Source organism: Chiloscyllium plagiosum, chromosome 28 (assembly GCF_004010195.1).
Source record: "Chiloscyllium plagiosum isolate BGI_BamShark_2017 chromosome 28, ASM401019v2, whole genome shotgun sequence".
In the NCBI taxonomy this organism is placed as follows: Eukaryota; Metazoa; Chordata; class Chondrichthyes; order Orectolobiformes; family Hemiscylliidae; genus Chiloscyllium; species Chiloscyllium plagiosum.
This window is the reverse complement of record NC_057737.1, coordinates 25526334-25545456: the sequence shown is the minus strand read 5'-3', so window position 1 is coordinate 25545456 and position 19123 is coordinate 25526334. Positions and strand designations below refer to the sequence as shown.

The 19123-nt window shown below is 41.4% G+C and overlaps 1 protein-coding gene across 4 annotated transcripts in view; it reads right to left on the bottom strand.

Moving 5' to 3' along the window:
• The window catches only part of LOC122564056 (protein-tyrosine sulfotransferase 1-like), a 74889-nt gene extending 59967 nt beyond the window's left edge, over positions 1–14922 (bottom strand). For 2 of the 4 annotated variants that reach the window (XM_043718531.1, XM_043718534.1), the window contains exon 1: positions 14752–14922. The gene's annotated coding sequence lies outside the window, so the exon portion shown is untranslated. Of the gene's footprint in view, positions 1–5362; positions 5385–14751 lie in introns of those variants that run through there. The other 2 variants (XM_043718535.1, XM_043718533.1) reach the window with 2 other exon arrangements.
• Between the last annotated feature and the right edge of the window lie 4201 nt (positions 14923–19123).

The following is a 19123-nucleotide window of genomic DNA, read 5'->3' as shown; positions in this document are numbered from 1 at the left end:
GCAGTAGGAGGAGGTGTCCGCGAGCTGGCGTTTAGCCTCAGCGGTGTAAAGGTCAGTGCGCCAAAACTACACCGCGCCTCCCTTGTCTGCTGGTTTGATAGTGAGGTTGGGGTTGGAACGGAGGGAGTGGAGGGCTGCACGTTCCGAGGGTGAGAAGTTGGAGTGGGAGAGAGGGGTGGAGAAGTTGAGGCTGTTAATATCGCGGCAGCAGTTGGCTGTGAAGAGATCGAGGGCAGGTAAGAGGCCAGCACGGGGTGTCCAGGTGGATGGGGTGTGTTGGAGGCGGGAGAAGGGGTCGTCAGAGGGTGGACGAGAATCCTGGTTGAAGAAGTAGGCGCGGAGGTGAAGGTGGCGGAAGAATTGTTCACACCGCGTGTTGAACTCGTTAATCTGGGAGTGTAGGGGAATGAAGGGGAGGCCTCTGCTGAGGACTGATCTTTTATCCTCAGAGAGAGGTAGTTCTGGAGGGATCTATAAGGTTACCAACAAGACGACTAATAACCTATAGCTTATACATTAATACAGAATTCCTCATTACGTGTTTCAATTTTTAAAAATTCATTCACAGGATGAGGGCTAGGCCAGCATTTATTGCCCATCCATAATTGTCCATAGGGCAAATAAGAGTCGACCACATTGCTGTGGATCTGGAGTCACAGATAAACCAGATCAGGCAATGTTCCTTAAAAGGACATTAGTGAATTAGATTGGTCTTTCTTGACAAACAATGGTTTCATGATCCTTACAAGATTTTTAAATTGAATTTAAATTCCACTATCTGTCATGACAGGATTTGAACCCAAGTCCCTTGAACATTACCCGGGTCTCTGGATTAACCGTCAAATAATAATACCACGAGGCCGTCATGACCTCACATTTACCTTAAACACGTGGCAAAACAAGCTAAAAGCAAAAACATGATGCAAACTGTTCATTTACGAATATCTTTCTAAGACTGAAGGGTCTGTTTCCGTGCTGAACATCTCTATGACACTAAATGGAGAAAGACTGCAAAAACAAAACTTGGAAAACAGAGGAATTCCTTCTCTCAGACTTGCAAATCTATGGATTTGTTTACCACATAGCACATATGACATTCAAGATTAAGATAGACAGATTTTTAGTCAGCAAAGGAGTCAAGAGTTATGGGGAGAAGGCAGGAAAACAGTTGAGGATGATCAGATCAACCATGATCTAAATAAATGGTGGAGCAGACTTGATGGGCTGAATGGCTCTGTTCTCATGTCTTAATGCTTAATTTCGATAAGCCTAATTGGCAACAGCTGGCCAAGTCAAATCAACTCAAATGGAATTTTGCAAAAGACCTTTGGAAATTATTTCCAAAGAAATTGATGTGCACTAATAATGTATTTTGCAGCCATTATACTAGAAAGGTAGTTTTATGACCAAAACATACATCTTACCTTCTGTATCAGCCTTCCACAAGAAACCATATCAAAAGCCTTACTGAAGTTCTTGTGAACCTCATCAACTGCGCTACCCTTATTTCATCACCTTATCAAAAAAACTCAGTCAAACAGGATCTGCCTCAAATGAATCTGTTGTGGCTATCCCCAATCAATACCTGTCTTTCCAAGTATAGTTTAATCCTGTCCTTCAGAATTTTTTTCAACAATTTCACCACCACTGACATCAAACTAACTTGCCTGTAATTACTTGGCCCATCCCTGCCAACCTTCTTAAATAAAAGGGACCACATCAGCTATCCTTCAGTCACTTGGCACCTTACTTGTGACTGGCAAGGTATTAAATACTTCAACTAGGGCTTTAGTAATCTCCCTCCTTGCCTCCCATAGCAGCCTGGGATACATCTCATCAGGCTCTAAGGATTTGTCCACCTCTATGCCTTCTAAAACATCTAATACTGCCTCTTTATTAATGTGTTCTGGAACCTCATCTTCTCCAAACTAAATTCCAAGCTATAATGTCTTTCTCCAGAGTACAGATGAGAAGCATTCACTTAAGATCTCACCTGCGGCCACTGGCACATGTGCAGGATGCCCCTTCCATGGTAATCCTCTTAATATACTTATAAAAAAAAAACTTGGGATCTTTCTTAATCCCATCTGGCAAAGATATTCCATGACCCCACTTTGTGCTCCTAATTTCTTTTTTAAGTAAACTTTAACACACTCCACACTTTTGAATGGCCTGCCCTGCATTTAATGCACTGTACCTGACAGGCTTCCTTTTTCTTTACAAAACTCTTGACTATCACTTGCTAGACTCCAAGTCAAAGGGCTATAGAGGCTCAGATTAAGTATGCTCAAAACAGACAAATATATTTCTAAATTTTAAAAATAAAAATAGGATATGCGGACTCTGCAGAAAAATGATGTTGAGCTAGAAGATCAGTACTGATCCAGTTGAATAGTGAAGCAGGTTTGAGGGGGTTAAAAATACCCAGTCCTGTTCCTAACTACTATGCTCTGACTAGTTCACTTGATTCACACCCCAACCACTACCTTAAGCATCGATTCACTTCACCACTGATGCACAGTGGCAGCAGTTCATACAATTTACAACATCCCCTGCAGCAACTTATCTTCTTCAGTAGTCCCTCAGGGGTTGGGTTCTGTCGTGGCTGACTGGTCAATCCCTGAAGCAGCAAACTCTGCAACAGGTGAGGCAGGTGGTGTTTGATCAATCAAGTTGGGGGCAGCGGGGGTGATGTTCTTTTTGCTGCTTACAATTAACCTCCATAGACTCACTTGGTGATGTTCAAAGTGGTTGGCACATTCACGGATGCTTGTTCCTCAGTTTTTGCATTATAGGCCAAGCAATTCCCATCTGGTGGTGGTTATGACTCATTTGTTTAGACTTTCAGGGTTCCCTTGTAGCATTTCCTCTGTCCTTGTTGTGATCGTTTATGGTTGCAGAGTTTGGAGTACAGCTCTTATTTAGTGAGTTGTGTGAGGCATGTAGACAATGTAGTTCATCCATTATAGCTGGATATTTATGTTGAGTGCCTTGATACCAGGGACAATAGCTTGGGAGAACATGCTTACGCTGATACACCTGCCCTACCAGCATACTTGAAGAATTTTCAGAAGGTACAGTTGATGATAACACTCCTGGATTTCAGATGCTGGCTGTACATCATCAATTTTCTGATGTATACGGGTGAGTGGGCAAGCGGGGTGAATACAACTGCTCTGTACACCATGAGCTTGCTGGATTTGAGGTCTCAGACCTTGGACCCCTGCAGAAAACAGTGCACAAAAGCTGCACTGGTGATGTCTCAGTCAGTTCACAATGAGTAGCAATCATCCATGTTGTCCATGGGCTCACTGTGGATTTTAATGATCAGGGGTCAGTGTTGTGAGCAGGCTAGTACAGACATTTTTCTTTCCTGGATATATTGTCTGAGTCCATTCCCTTATTTGCTTTAGTGAATGTGCTGACGGTGGCTTGCAGCTCAGCCCGAGTATGTGCACACGCAGACGTTGTCTGCATACTGACAGACATTAGGGTGGTCTTGGTTCTGGCCAATTTCCTGCCCATCCTGTAAGTTTCCTCAACTCTGGCAGAAGCTTCACAGAGATGGGGTGGAGTGTTGCAATAAAGAAGAAGATGAAGAGTGTTAGTGCAATGACACAGTCTTGCCTGATCGCAGTTTGCACTTGCACTGGATTGTGGTGAGTCAGTTGGTGAGGATCACAGTTTCCATGTCATCTGTATCCAATTTTAATCTTTGTACCTGTACTTTAACCAATAACTGTCAGTCTTTATCAAATTTCATTCAATAAACTAACCTTGGTCTTGTTTAACTACTAAAGCTTTACAGTTGATTATTTTTAACCAGGAACACAAGAGAACTGAAAAAGGGCTGAACAGGTTATATTAACTCAGTTCCTTGAGCACACTGCAGACATGCCTGGCAGTCATGACACATGAAAAAGCATTTCATGGACTGGTGCTCCATTTAGTGAATGACTGCTCAAAGTATGATGCATTTCAAAAATTTCTAAATTAATCATAATTTCATTTAGATAATCTTATGTAAAACCTGCCACCTTTCAGTAGAGACAGAGTTTGATTCAAATTTTAGAGCGGATACTGTGCAACTTTCAAGCAAAAACCTCTGTTGATATTGATGTTTCACTTCATACAAAACTAATTATTCAAATATAATTGAGGGGACAAAATCCCTGCCCCTCAAGAGAGTTCTCGAGAAACTCAATTTTTTCATTTTTGGTCTGCTGAAGATTCTTTTACTCACTTTTTAAATTAAATGATATAATCATGTTGTGATGTTACATGCACGAGCATTGAATTTTTTTGTAGGCGCACTTTTAGAGAACTAAGTTAGCACAAATATCAAATAAAAACAAATTGCTGGAGAAATTCAGCAGATTTAGCAGCATCTTTGGAGACAGTCAACATTTTGAATCCAGTATGACACTTCAGATATGCAGTATTTCACCTTTATTAGTGCCAATTTCATATTTAAAGAACTTTTTTTATATCAAGTATTCTCCATGAAAAATTAAAGTTGCAGAAACTGCAAGATTTTTTTTTTAAATTCACTCATTGGATATGGGTATCACTGGCTGCTTGAGAAAGTGGTGGGGAGCTGCCTTCTTGAATTACTGCAATCCATACGCTGTAGGTACATTCAATGTCATTAGGGAGGGAATTCTAGGAGTTTGAGTCAGTGACACTGAAGTAACAGCAACAAATTCCAAGTCAGGACGCGGAGTGGCTTGGAGGGGAACATGTAGGTGGCAATGTTCCCGTGTATCTGCTGACCTTGTCCTTCTAGCTGGTAGTGCTTGTGGGTTTGGAAGGAGCTCTCTAAGGATCTTATGTGAATTTTTGCAGCATATCCTGTAGATGTTACACAACTGCTACCTGGCTTCAGTGATGGAGGGGTGCATGTTTGTGGATGTGGTGCAAATTTAAGCTGGTTGTTTCGCCCAGAATGATGTCAAGCTTCTTGAGTCTTGTTGGAGCGGAGCTAACCCAGTTAAGTGGAGAGTATTCCACCATACTTCTCACTTGTGCTTTGTTGATGATAGACACTATAGTTGACAAGATTAAAAACATATTTGCTGCGGTCCATACCAATAATGGAACCTGACTTTGTTGGGTTATGAACATCGTAAACAGGGAGGTTTGAGTAAAAGGGGTAAAAAATCACCAGCTATGAATTAAGGCTGCCTACAATCTTAAAGTCTCTATTAATTACCTAATTCCCAAATTCCAAGAACAGACGAAAATCAGATGCTTTTTAGTTTCTAACTATATAGCACAATGAATCAGATAGGTACAAGCAGATTAACAACAGACGAAATGAATTTTTGCATAGCTCATAATTTCTCTTCTCAATTACCATTACCTCACCACCCACATCACTACATGATTGCAGGGAAATTAAGACGCAGCAGACTTTCCCTCCTCCAGCTGCTGCTCTTGAAGACATTCTTGTCACAGGCAACTCCTTAAGCTTGCTCCTGACCTGGCCACAGGTCACCTATCTTCACTCTCTTTATTTCCCCAATTCTTTGCAGCCTCCTGTAGGACAAATAAGTCAGACTAATTGTCCAGAATAACCATTTTTTGTCTATAATTACAGCTTCAATCCTTCCTGCCCTGGTTTGTAATTTTTTTAGAAGATCTGTAGCTCAGATTGTAGATTCGCTCACTGAGCTGGAAGGTTTGTTTTCAGATGTTTCGTCACCATGCTAGGTAACATCATCAGTGAGCCTCTGGTGAAGCACTGGTGCTATATTATCCTACTTTCTATTTGTGTCTCTTGGTGGGTGATAGCATTTCCAGTTCTTTTTCTCAGAGGATGGTAGATGGGATCCAAATTGATGGAGTTCTGGTTAGAACGCCAGGCCTCTAGGAATTCCCATGCATGTTTCTGTTTAGCTTGGTCCTACAATGAATGTGTTGTCCCAGTCGAAGTGGTGTCCTTCCTCAACTGTAAGTAAGGATACTAATTGTAGTGGGCCATGTCTTTTGGTGGCTATTTGGTGTACATTTAACATGGTGGTTAGTTTTCTGCCTGTTTGTCTGATGTAGTGTTTGTTACAGTCCTTGCATGGTATTTGTAAATGACATTTGTTATGCTGGTTGTTTGTAGAGAGTCCTTTAGGTTCAATAGTTGCTATTTCAGTGTGTTGGTAGGTTGTGGGTGGTGATGCCAAAGGGTCTGAGTAGTCTGGAAGTCATTTCAGAGATGTCTTTGATATTAGGTAATGTGGCTAGAGTTTCTGGCTGTGTTGTGTCTACTTGTTTGGGTTTGTTGTTGAGAAATCAGTGGACTGTGTTTATTGGGTGCCAGTTCTTCCGGAATATGCTGTATAGGTATTTTTCATAATTCCTGGGTGCTGCATTGTGTTGTGGCTTGTTGAAATAATGATGCTGCTTCTGGTGCAGCCCTAGTTTTCCTACAAAGATGATTTTCTCTCTTGCAGAACCACAAAAGTGAGAGGGGTGAGAATAGTGAACATGGAACATAGAATGTGACTGAAACAGCTCCTCAGATTCTGTCTCTCTCATTCAATGCTCCAATCAAATTCTATATTATTTGCCTGCTCTGAGATGCCAGTACTTTTATTCAGGGAATTTTGGAATACAAAGTGGCCATATTATAAGCAAGAGACGTATGGAAGTGAATTTGCTTGAATTTTTCACCTTTAATATGGTGGCTCAAAAGGACACCTCACTACCACCTTTGAGATCAAATAAGAGTACGTGATATTAAAGAGTTAATTTGCTCTGCTGACCTACAAGAAATTGGATGTCCCTAGGTGAGGGTGGGATGCCTCTGACTTCCAGATAGATTGTAAGAAATTTACATCATCTCTTATTCAGAGCCATTTACATTGTCATGTCCTCCTATTTACATTTTAATCCCCTATTCAGAAATCAATAAGAACATTACAGTTGGAATTTGACTACTTCCTATAGTTAAAAACAAAACTATTTACAACAGATTTGACCATTAAGGAATGATTTACATTATATTGTTTCCAGAGATAGTCAGGTCACTGCATTGTGTCTGGAGTGGCATGTGACTATTCGATTGTGGGGCCACGGGGGCGGGTGGGGGAGTGTTGGCTGGGGGGTTGTCTTGTGGGTATTACTAACTGTGGTGTAAAGATTTTGTATAAACAAAAGGACTGTTTTCTTTGTTCAGAGAGCTTCCCTGGATAAGCTTTGCAAGCATGGCGAAGAGTGTTCAGGGTTTCTCCAAAGTTTGTACTGTACTGTGCTTAATAAATTTTGGTTGTTCACAGAAGTTAGTGTGTTGCAGTTGCACCAAGAGTGTAAGAATCTCAAGAAAAAAGAAGCTAACGGGTATATAATAAGTGCTTGCTTTGTTGGAGATATCCGGAACCCATTAACAAATTCAATTTGTTTCAGTTTCACAAAGGAAGTTATTCACCATGTCATAATTTTTAATCTATCAAAGTGGCAGTAACCACAAGTACAGCCAAATACAAAAGCTGCCAGCAAGATTAAGAAACCAACATGTATCAAAATTCATATAAAAGAACAAATCTTTCTAAACTCCAAGTCACCTGAAAGTATATCAGATTTCACTTCTAAGATATTATCACTTATTCCCCAAGATTAAGTTTTCAATTTTGCAAGAATCCCCGATCCATCTGAACCATATCAGAATACTCATTCCAACTTGTAAAATGAACCATGGCAGGAGTCTTTGTGACAAAATGCAGACTTAACTCAAACTCAGCCAGATGGATTCTTCTTTTAGAATACATGGTTACCATTGAGGCTGCAAGAATGCATTGTCGCTTTAGTCCCTCTACTCCATGGGTCACATCTAAAATAAAAATACTTTTCCCAGTTATCAAGATGATCAATTAAATAACTTAACCGATACCTTATTTTGTGTAAAAAGAGCTATCAACCAGATTTCTTTAAAAACTAAATTATCAGTTAACTGATTAACATTCATTGTCAAAAATTAAAAGCACAACTAAAAAGGTAATAATCTCTGATTAATACCTGAACAAATTAGCAAAGGATCTACAAGATAAAAGAGGTAAACGCATGGCTCAAAGATGGTGTGGGAGAAAAGGGTTCAAATTCATGGGACATTGGCATCAGCACTGAAGGAAAAAGCCACTCCGATAGGAGTCATGCTGGGACCAGAGTCCTGGCAAATCATACTAGGGCTAAATAACAGTCGACGAGGTATTAACGTTTCCAGTACAAGCCATAGGACAGAGTATGGAATGGGTCAGGAATCTAACTTCAGGCACAACAGATAAATGCACAAATACAAGGGGAGATTGGGACAATCGCCACAGGACTGAGGTGTTAAATGCACGCAATATACGAAACAAGATAAATGAATTCGCAGCACAAATCGAAATGAGCAGGTATGATATTGTGGGTAACACAGACATAACCGCAAGTGGATTAGGGCTGGGAACTAAGTATCTCAGGATATATGTCCTATTGAAAGGGCAGGCAGATGGGGCAGGGTTGCCTTTTGCATAAGAAATGAAGTTAAATCAAGATCAAGAAGTGATATAGAGTTGAAAGCATAGAATCTGAGAGAGTAGAGTTGAGGAACCACAAAGGAAAAAAATTCTGATGGACGTTATGCATAAGCCTCCTATCAGGTGTCATGATGTGGGGATGAAAATATATCAGGAGACAGAAAAGGTATGTTAAGAAAAGCATGTGAGAAAGACAGTTGTGATAATCACAAGAGACTTCATTATGCAGGTTGATTCTGAAAGATCAGGTGGGTAGCAGACCTCAAGAAAAAAGGAATTTATGGAACATCTATCACATTTTTATTTAAAAAGGAGCAGAGTGCGGTAGAGCCCATGAAGGAATGGGCAATTTTAGATTTGATGCGTAATAAAGCAAACTTGGCAAAAGTGATGACTGCAGATGCTGGAGATCAGAGTCTAGATTTGAGTGGTGCTGGATAAGCACAGCAGGTAAGGCAGCATCGGAAAGATGTTGTGAAACTTGAAAGGGTTCAGAAAAGATTTACAAGGATGTTGCCAGTGTTGAAGGATTGGAGCTATAGGGAGAGACTGAACAGGCTGGGGCTGTTTTCCCTGGAACGTCAGAGGCTGAGGGATGACCTTGTATAGAGGTTTACAAAATTATGAGGGGCATGGATAGGGTAAATAGACAAAGTCTTTTCCCTGGGGCCGGGGAGTCCAGAACTAGACGGCATAGGTTTAGGGTGAGAAGGGAAAGATATAAAAGAGACCTATGGGGCAACATTTTCATGCAGAGGGTGGTGCGTGTATGGACTGAGCTGCCAGAGGAAGTGGTGGAGGCTGGTACAATTGCAACATTTAAGAGACATTTGGATGGGCATATGAATAGGAAGGGTTTGGAGGGATATGGTTTGGGTGCTGGCAGGTGAGACTAGATTGGGTTGGGATATCTGGTCGGCATGGACGGGTTGGACCGAAGGGTCTGTTTCCATGCTGTACATCTCTGACGTTATGAGCAGGAAAATCGATGTTTAGGGCAGAAGCCCTTCATCCTTTTGCCTGAAACGTCGATTTTCCTGCTCCTCGGATGCTGCCTGACCTGCTGTGCTTTTCCAGCACCACTCTAATAAAGCAAACTTGATTAGGAGCTTAGGGCAAAGGAACCACCAGGGGGCAGCGACCATACAGCACAGAAATAGAGCATTCAGCGCAAATAGTCCATGCTGACCATAATCCCAAACAGCAACTTGTCCCACTTGCCTGTGTTTGGCCTATATCCCTCCAAATATTTCTCATTCATGTGCTTATCCAAATGATCACATTCACTCTACAGTTTGAGGAGGAAAATCTGAAATCAGATGTAATGGTATTACAATTGAGGCAAGGTAACTAAAAAGACACGAGAGAAGAGCTGGCCAGAGTTGACTGGAAGGGGAGCCTAGCAGAAATTCATCCCAGAGAAAAAGAAAGTCACTAAAGGGGAAAATGAGGCAATCATGGCTAATAAGGAAAGTAAGGAGCAGCATAAAAGCAAAAACAAGACCAATAATATGAAGATTAGTGTGAAGCCTTTAAAAACCAGCACAGGACAACTAGGAAACAGCGGGGTTGTGGGGAATGAAATATATAGCTAGGCCAGCTAGCAATATAAAAGATCGCAAGAGGTGTTTTTAGATATCTAAAAAAGGTAAGAAAGAGGCAAGCATGAACTTTGGACCACCGGAAAATGAGGCCAGAGAAGCAGTAATAGAGATCAAAGAAACTGTGGAGGAACTGAATAGGTACTTTGCATCAGTCTTCACAGTGGAAGATACCAGCAGTATGGCAGAACCTGAAGAGAGTCAGGGAACAAAGTGGAGTGTAATGGCCCTAACTAAGGAGAAAGTTCTAGGGTATGCAAAAGGTCTTAAGACGTATAAATCACACAGAGCAAATGGACGACACCCTAGAATTCTGAAGCAAATAGTTGAGGAGATTGTGGAGAAATTGGTGGTGATTTTTCAGTAATCACTGGAATCATGGCGAGGCCCAGAGGACTGGAAAGCAGCTAATGTAACACCCTTGTTAATGAAGGGAGGAAAGCAGAAGACAGGAAACTACAGGCCAATTAGACTCATTTGTTGATAATAAGTGTAAAATCTTACCAATGATGAGAACCAGAGACTTCAGGTCAAAAAACAAAAACATGGCTTTCTCTCTGTAGGAGGCTAATTTTAAAAATTAAAAACTAATCCAAAAGGCAAAAAGGTTAAGTTGTAGACTGTTCTAAAGTCTGTAATTTTGATGTTATAACAAGAGGTGAAGTCACAGCCTGCTCAGGAAACACTATCGAGAAGTTCTCTCAATCATTCTGCCAGATGAATGAACAGATTTTATCCAAAGTTCAATGAGAGGTTTATTTTCATTAAGTGATGAAATCAGTCAGATCCCCTCTCACATGCTTCTTGCTCCCCAACTAATTCCAGCCACCTAAACACTGTTTGAACAGCTCTAAACAAGGGCCTATAGCAAAACAAGCAATTTATTCACGTGATTCCTAGGAAACTTTGTTCAAACAAAACTTCACTGTCCACGATAACCTTTAGGCTATGCCATTAATGTTTGCATAAAGATTTCTAGCTCGGGTGCTGGTTGTCATAGTTGACGTTTCGTCCCTGTCTAGGTGACAGCTCCACGGCTTTGCAGCCTCCTGTGAAGTGCTGCTGAACTGTATCTTCTGGAATTTATTTGGCTCTGTTCCTGCTACTTCCAGTTGCCAGTTCTGGTTGTTTGTTTTAGTGGCCGGTTTATTGGGTCTAGGTGTATGTGCTTGTTGATGAGAGTCTGTGGGTGGGTGCCGTGTTTCTAGAAATTCTCTGGCTGCCCTCTATTTGGCATGTCCTTATGATCATGGTGTTGTCCCAGTTGAATTTATGGACCTTGTCATGTGTCAGTGTGGCTACTAGGGACAGCTGGTCGTGGTGTTCAGTGGCTAGCTGGCATTCGTGGATATGGATCAGCTGTCGGTTTATGGGCTGTCATGAGTCGTGGCATGCCATGCTGTACATCTCTGTGACTCTATGACCTTGTCGCATTGTTCGTCTGTTAGGCATCTGCAGATGAAGTTGTAGCGATATCCGTTCTTGGCAAATACTCTGTCGAGGGGTTCTTCTTGCCTGCGTAAGTTGTACTAGCTGTACTTGACAAGGGATTCAACTATAACGACAGGGACACAAAAACAACAAACTTGCTTGCTGCATTAGAGTGTACACTCAGAACTAACAGACTAACCAAAGAGACACAGCAAGCAGTCAGACAAACCACTGTACCCTTACTAAAACAGAAAAGACAAAAGAACAACCTCAACACCAAAAAGAGAGAGAAGCCCTAAAAACACTCAAAAATAACAAAAACCTAATCATAGTACCAGCAGAGAAGGGCAGAATGACTGCTATCATGGACAAGACCGAATATATTCAGAAAGAAGAGAAACTATTTGCAGATACAGACACCTACCTACAGAGGAGTATGACCCCACACCACAGCTAGCCAATAGAATAAATAACACCACGGAACCTAATAACCAGGATTGACCTATAAAGGATGAAACCAGAAAGCATCAACACCTTAAGATTTTACAGATTACCCAAAGTACACAAACCAGACATACCATTTAGACCCATAGTGGCACTCCAATCACATAAACTGGCAAAAGAACTTCAACAAAAACATCCTATCAGTGGATTCAAACATCATACAATCATCACAGGAATTCCTAGACAATATCAAGAACATAAAAATAGACAAGGATGAAGCAATGGTCTCTTTTGATGTCATGGCACTGTTCACTTCAATTGACAAAACTTTAGCCAGAGGGACAATAGCCAAATTCCGGGACAAGCAGAAACAGACAACACGACCGGGAACCTACCAACAAGGACTGCATACTAGATTGGTGATCGACAACACACTTTGCATTCAACAACCAAATATATGAACAGATCAAGGGAACACCTATGGGCCCACCCATCGCTGGGCTCATAGCAGAAGCAGTGATCCAACAAATAGCTCTCCTACAAATCCAACCCAAACTCTGGATCAGATATGTGGAGGACACTTTTGTTACCATTAAGAGAACAGAAATCAAGAACACACACTGAATTATGAAATCCATGCTCACCGGGATCAGATTTACACGAGAGGATGGTAGAAAGAACACAAAACAGTGAATGTACCTCAAGAAAAAGTCAAACATACCAACCAGGTCCTGGACTACAACAGCAACCACCCGAATACACGCAAGAGATGCTGCATTAGGGACCTGTTCAAAAGGGCTACAACACACTGCAACACTCCCGAACTACGAAGGGAAGAAAAACACCTCTACAGAGTATTTGCCAAGAATGAATATCCCCACAACTTCATCCTAACAGACAAACAACGCGACAAGAACATGCCATGACCTAACTCACTAGCAATGCTAAATTACATTTTTTTTTAAATCTCAGATCGAACAGGCAGAACTTCTCCGCTCCCTGGGATTCATGCCAGCCCATAAATCAACAGCCACACTCAAACAACAACTCACCAAGACAAAAGACCCTGCACCCATCATGTGCAAGACTAACGTAATTTACAAGATTTCTTGCAAAGACTGCATGAAACACTATACAGGATGAACAGGCAGACAACTAGCAATCCGGATCCACAAACACCAACTTGCCACTAATCGCCATGACCAGCGGGCCCTAGTAGCCACACACACACACACGCGCGCGCGCGCGACAAGGACCACAAATTTGACTGGGATAACACAACAATCATAGGACAAGCCAAACAGAGGACAGCCAGAGAATTTCTAGAAGCACGGCACTCATCCACAGGCTCCATCAACAAGCACGTATACCTAGACCCAATATACTGACCACTACAATGAACAATTGGAAGTAGCAGGAACGGAACCAGATAACTTCCAGAAGACAGTACAGCAGCGCTTCACAGGAGGCTCCAAAGCCCTGAAGATGTCACCTAGACAGGGACGAAATGTCTGCAAATCAACTTCCTAGCTCAGCGAACATAGCCACAACTACCTCATTAATAAACCACTGTTTATCCATACAACTTGAAATGAATCCACTCTTCCAAAATCCTTCAAAACCTAATCTTAAGAAATAAAAATGCAGCATCTTTTGAACAAAATATAAATACATATTCAAATTAGATATTTTGATAATTTCTTAGTCCTCCCAATTAAAACAAAATTGTTAGTGCATTTAAATAGCATAAACTACGATTATTGTATTTGTATAAGTTAAGACAATTCCACCTGCATGCAAATCACAAACCTACTTAAATGACAGATACATAACTTGCGGTTTCATATTAAAGTGAATGTTAGAGCAAAACAAACAAAAATAAGGAGTGCAGCGGGGTTTCATCAGCATGAAGTGTTCCCATCAAAATCAGATGGGCTCAGGGTTAAAACAGGCGTAGGGTTAAAAATTAAACATTATGGCAATAGCAAATATCAGAACATGCTGTTTTATCACTCTACTCTTGCGGAACTAACAGTTAAATCAACGAATAGATGGATCTTTCAGAAGGTGGAACCTCCAATTGGTGCTGAAGTGGTTAATATCCAAGAATATAGTGAAAAGCGGACTCGACAACCCTGGGTTGATGGACTAGACTGGAATGCCTACTAGACAGTTGTCCAGACAAACGTAGGGTTACAGACAGACACCAAGGTTCAGGCGTGATGCCCTCCTGAGCTCAACTGCGGGGTAAAGTCAGAGTTATGGCTGGTGCGAAACAAAAAAAAAGAGACACTTCCAAAGCTGCATCACTGCGCGAAACGAAACCACACGCACACATAAAATGAGTACATAGAGGAGAACTTGAGAGTTTTGGTTTTGGTTCTGAAGAGGAACCCGGGTGGGGGAAAAGGGAGAGAAGCGCAGAGAGCCCGAGGTTAACCGTTCCCACCTCCAGCTCGGGGACCCCTGCCCACAGCACATACAAATCACACAGACCAGGACATGAAGCCGCTCCAAACAGAGCGAGCTTAGCGGATCCGACTGTAAGTGGGCGGCTCCCGGTCATCTTGGCCGCGGAGATTGTTTTGGGAGAGAGATGGGGGGGATGTAAGAAGGAAGCGGCACACACCGCCGTCCAGAGCTGTCGCCCGCTATCATTCACTTTGGACGGAGGAGTTTTTATATAAAAGGACCACCAGTCAATTGACAATTCAGCAATCACTATTCGGTTAACCGTCGACCATCAGTTCGATTCTGCGTTCACCCACCGGGTAGAGCCGATGATTTCGATTCCGATGTTACCGTCCCCTGCCTCCCCATAAGTGAGCCACTGAGCCTCCTGCCGGCCGCCATTTTCCGCCGGGTCGCGGCCCCCAACAACCGCCCGTCCCGCGCTGACTGACAGCCAGGCACAAACAACCGCGGCCTCCAATTGGCCCAATGCCAAAACAATCCGGCTGCTGATTGGTCGGGATGCGCAGGGGAGGCGGGGTCAACGGCCCTTCGGCGCACAATAACCCTTCAAAAGACTGAGGAGTCTCTGAGGAAATGTTAGCATCCCCTGTCTCCACGGGTGATGCCTGAACAGCTGTGATTTCTAGCACTTTTTGTTTTCGGTACAGATCACAACATCTGCAGTAATTTGCTCCGATGTTAATTCTTCGAAACTTGCCTCCAGGAAGACTCATTTCTGTGGTAATGTCCCTACCTCTGGACTAGGAGGCCCAGGTTCAATGTCCCATCTGCTCTAGAGGTGTGCAACAGCGTTGATTTAGACAAAATCAATCATGCTTTACTCCACTACCCACCCTCCTATTGTACATGAGCGATTTACATGGAATACCTTTTGAAGTTTGATTTAGGAAATGCTGCAGCAATCAACTAACATTAATGTGTTTATGATAGGTAATCCTTTCTGTAATATCGGTGGAGCATTTGAGTTAATTATGTGCAGACTTTTGCATTCATATAATGCCTTTCATGATCCGCCTGAAAGGATGATAGAGGCAGGTACCATCAAAATCTCTAAAGAGCAGTTGGATGATTATCATTCAATCCCTACAGTGTGGAAACAGGCCCTTAAGCCCAACAAGTCACATGGACTTTCGAAAAAGGAGCCACGCAGACTCATTTCCCCATATTTACCCCTGTTTAATGCACATAACCTACACATCCTTGAACACAATGGCCAATTTAGCATGGCCAATCCACTTAACCTACACATCTTTCAAGTGTGGGAGGAAACTGACACAGGGAGAATATGCAAACTCCATACAGAATCGAACCCTGATCCCTGGTGCTGTGAGGCAGCAGTACTAACCACTGTGCTGCCAACACCATAGCGTACAAGATTACGTGCCTAGTATTGGAAAATGGGACTAAAGTTTGATGATTGCCATAGACATCATGAGCCAATGGACCTCTTTCTGTGCTGTAAAATATAACAATGTCCCAGAGTACTTGTCAGCCAGTAAAACACTTTTTGATGTGTAGTCACTATTGAACTGGAGGAATAAACTATGTGTTGCTTTGTTATCACTGTGGCTCAGTCAGCTGCTTTCTTGCCTGAGTGGAAAGGATTGTGATCGAAAACTCACTGCAGAGACTTCAGCAAAAACATCCAGGTTACCACTGGGGAACTGCTACACTATTAGAGATTCTGTGTTTTGGAGATGTTAAATCCAGGTTCCAACCTGATTTTCATGAAAGATCCCATAGGACTATTTCAATGAAGAGCATAGGATATATTTCTGGACAATATTTATTCATCAGTAATCTTCACAAAAACAACATGCATGGTCATTTTAATATCGCTGTTTGGAGACACTTGCTGCATATACTATATAAATAATAAAGTCTGTGAAAACACATTCTTGCGAAAGTTACAATAAGTACAGTACAATTCTTTATTTCAGCAATTCTAGTGTTAATTGGAAGTACTAAACTTGTCAGAAATTACTATTCGTCATTTCAAATGCTTTGAAGTTAATTCAATAAGGACATAACAATAAATAAGATACCTTTTCACCTTTTAAAATAACAGAAATTATAATGTACATCTGATACTTCACTGGAATATTATTTACTGAAAGGATCTTGAAGGACCTGCCTCAAGATTTCTGCTGTAAAACATCTGCAATAAGGCTATCCAATGAGACCAAAAAATATATTCTGAATACTGCAATACTATACTGGTGATGTCATATGCCAACTCACTGCAAATTAAATAAATCTTTCACTTGAATGTTTATATAGGATTGCTTTTTCTGTTCTCAGATCAAACACTTTGTTCAAAGTAGTTGCAAGTATATTTTCTTTTAGTTCTACAAAAGTAATTGAAACCTCCTTTTCATAGTTAGTTGCTAGCTACATTGCAATTCACTTATGGACTTAATATGTCAGATATTGCTAACTTTTAATAGGGCAGATATTACTAACTTTTAATCTGCCAAACAGTTCAGAACAATTCCAAAATGACTATGCCAGCCACAATCACTTTACATTACTGTATTTACCATTAAAGGAGAAAGATTTTTGACTCTCTGGAAATCTGTAATAGTGGAAGAATATTCTCTGTATGTAAGTTTATGTCCGTTTCCAGTCAAAATGTATATGCTTTAACAGTCTAGTAACATTTGAGTAACGTTCACTTCTTTTTGCATTTATAATCCAAATGGATTTTCTTCATCTATGACCCTTGGCAGTTAGCGTCTGTGGGTTTTACTGACAATAGAGAACATCATCATTACTGTCATAAAACATTTCCCTGTGCCAATTCTCTTCATTGGCCGACCATAGAGTTGGCCATTTTCCAGGGTCAACATTTAGAGAATAATTCCTACTTGCATCATTGGACCCAGCACCACGGTGGCTGAAAAATTACTGCTAAACACTTCAGGCGCTCGCAGCTGTGGACTTAAGCCAATTGTTTTCGTGGCAGCTGAAAGGAGACCTTTTCAAATTTAAGATTTAAATTTGGAGCAGTATAATTGATCACTCCTTGCTTCGCGCAGCAACATGACATGCTAACAATATGGCATTAATGATGTACAGTACATCAATACATCATTTTAACACAAAGATACACACTGAACTGGGAAGTCCCAGATGTGATACTGAGCATTAGGAAACTTGCAGTATATTTCCCTGATCCTAGCTCATTCCAAAACCGCAGAAACTATTGTTGAAAATGGGCAAAGGTCTTCAGAAAATTGTCCCTTTTTTTTTTACATCATAAACATACAAATTACACTAAGGCTTTGAATTGTCTTTGAGCATTCACTCATGAATACATCATAATTTAATGCATTTTAGTTTGCTAACTCATTTGAAGTTTGCTTTGTTCAAATAACGTTTAAAATTTGGTCATCTAGTTTTTTTTATCATTCACAGATGTAAGTGTCTCTTGCTAGGTCATCATTTATTGCCCATCCCCAATTTCCCTTTACAGTCCACTGGGGTTATGCACAGCCACAGAACTATGAGGCAGGGATTTCCAGAATTCTGACACATTAGCAATGAGAAAATGACAATCTAGCTTCCAAGTCAAGATAGTGCGTGGGTTGGAGGGGCATTTGCAGGTGGTGGCGATGTCCTTCTACATACTAGAGGTTGCAGATTTGGAAGGTGCTATCAAATGAGCCTTTGTGAAATATTACCATAAGATCATAAGACACAGGAACAAACATTTGACTATACAGCCCATTGACTCCACCATTCAGTCATGGCTGATAAGTTTCTCAACCCCATTTTCTTGCTTTTTCCCCGTACCCCTTGATCCCCTTGAAACTCAAGAACCTATGTATCTCAGTCTTAAATGTACTCAATGACCTGGCCTGCACAGTCATCTGTGGCAATGAATTTCATAGATTCACCACCCTCTCTGGCTTCTTCTTATCTCTATTCCAAAAAAGTCTTCCCTTTATTCCAAGGCTATGTTCTTGGGTCCTAGTCTCTCCTACCAATGGAAACCTCTTCCCAACATGTATTCTGACCAGGCCATTCAATATTCTGTGTGCTCCATTGAGTATAAACCCAGAGTTCTCAAACATTCCTCATATGTTAAACTTTTCATTCCTTGGACCATTCTCGTGACTCTCCTCTGAACCCGCTCCAGGACCAGGACATCTTTCCTGAGAAATGGGACCCAATACTCCAAATGTGGTGTGACTAGAGCCTCAGAAGTACATCCCTGCTTTTATATTCAAGTCCTCTTAAAATAAATGCCATCATTGCATTTGCCTTCACAACTACTGACTCAACTTGCAAGTTTACCTTGAGAGAATCTTGGACTAGAACTCCCAAGTCTTTTTGCACTTCAGACTTCTGAATTATCTCTCTATTTAGAAAACAGTCTATGTCTCTATTCTTCCTACCTCACACTTTGCCATGTTATACTCCATCTAGCACTTTCCTAACCTGACCAAATCCTTCTGCAGCCTCCCCGCCTTCTCAATGCTACCTGTTCCTCTACCTATTTTTATATCATCTGCAAACATAGCCAGAATGCCCTCAGTTTCTTCATCTGGATTGTTTATGCATAAGGTGAAAAGTTGTGGTCCCAAAACTGAGCCTTGTGGAACACCATTTGTCACCAGCTGCCATCCTTTGATCCCCACGCTCTGATTTCTACCAGACAAA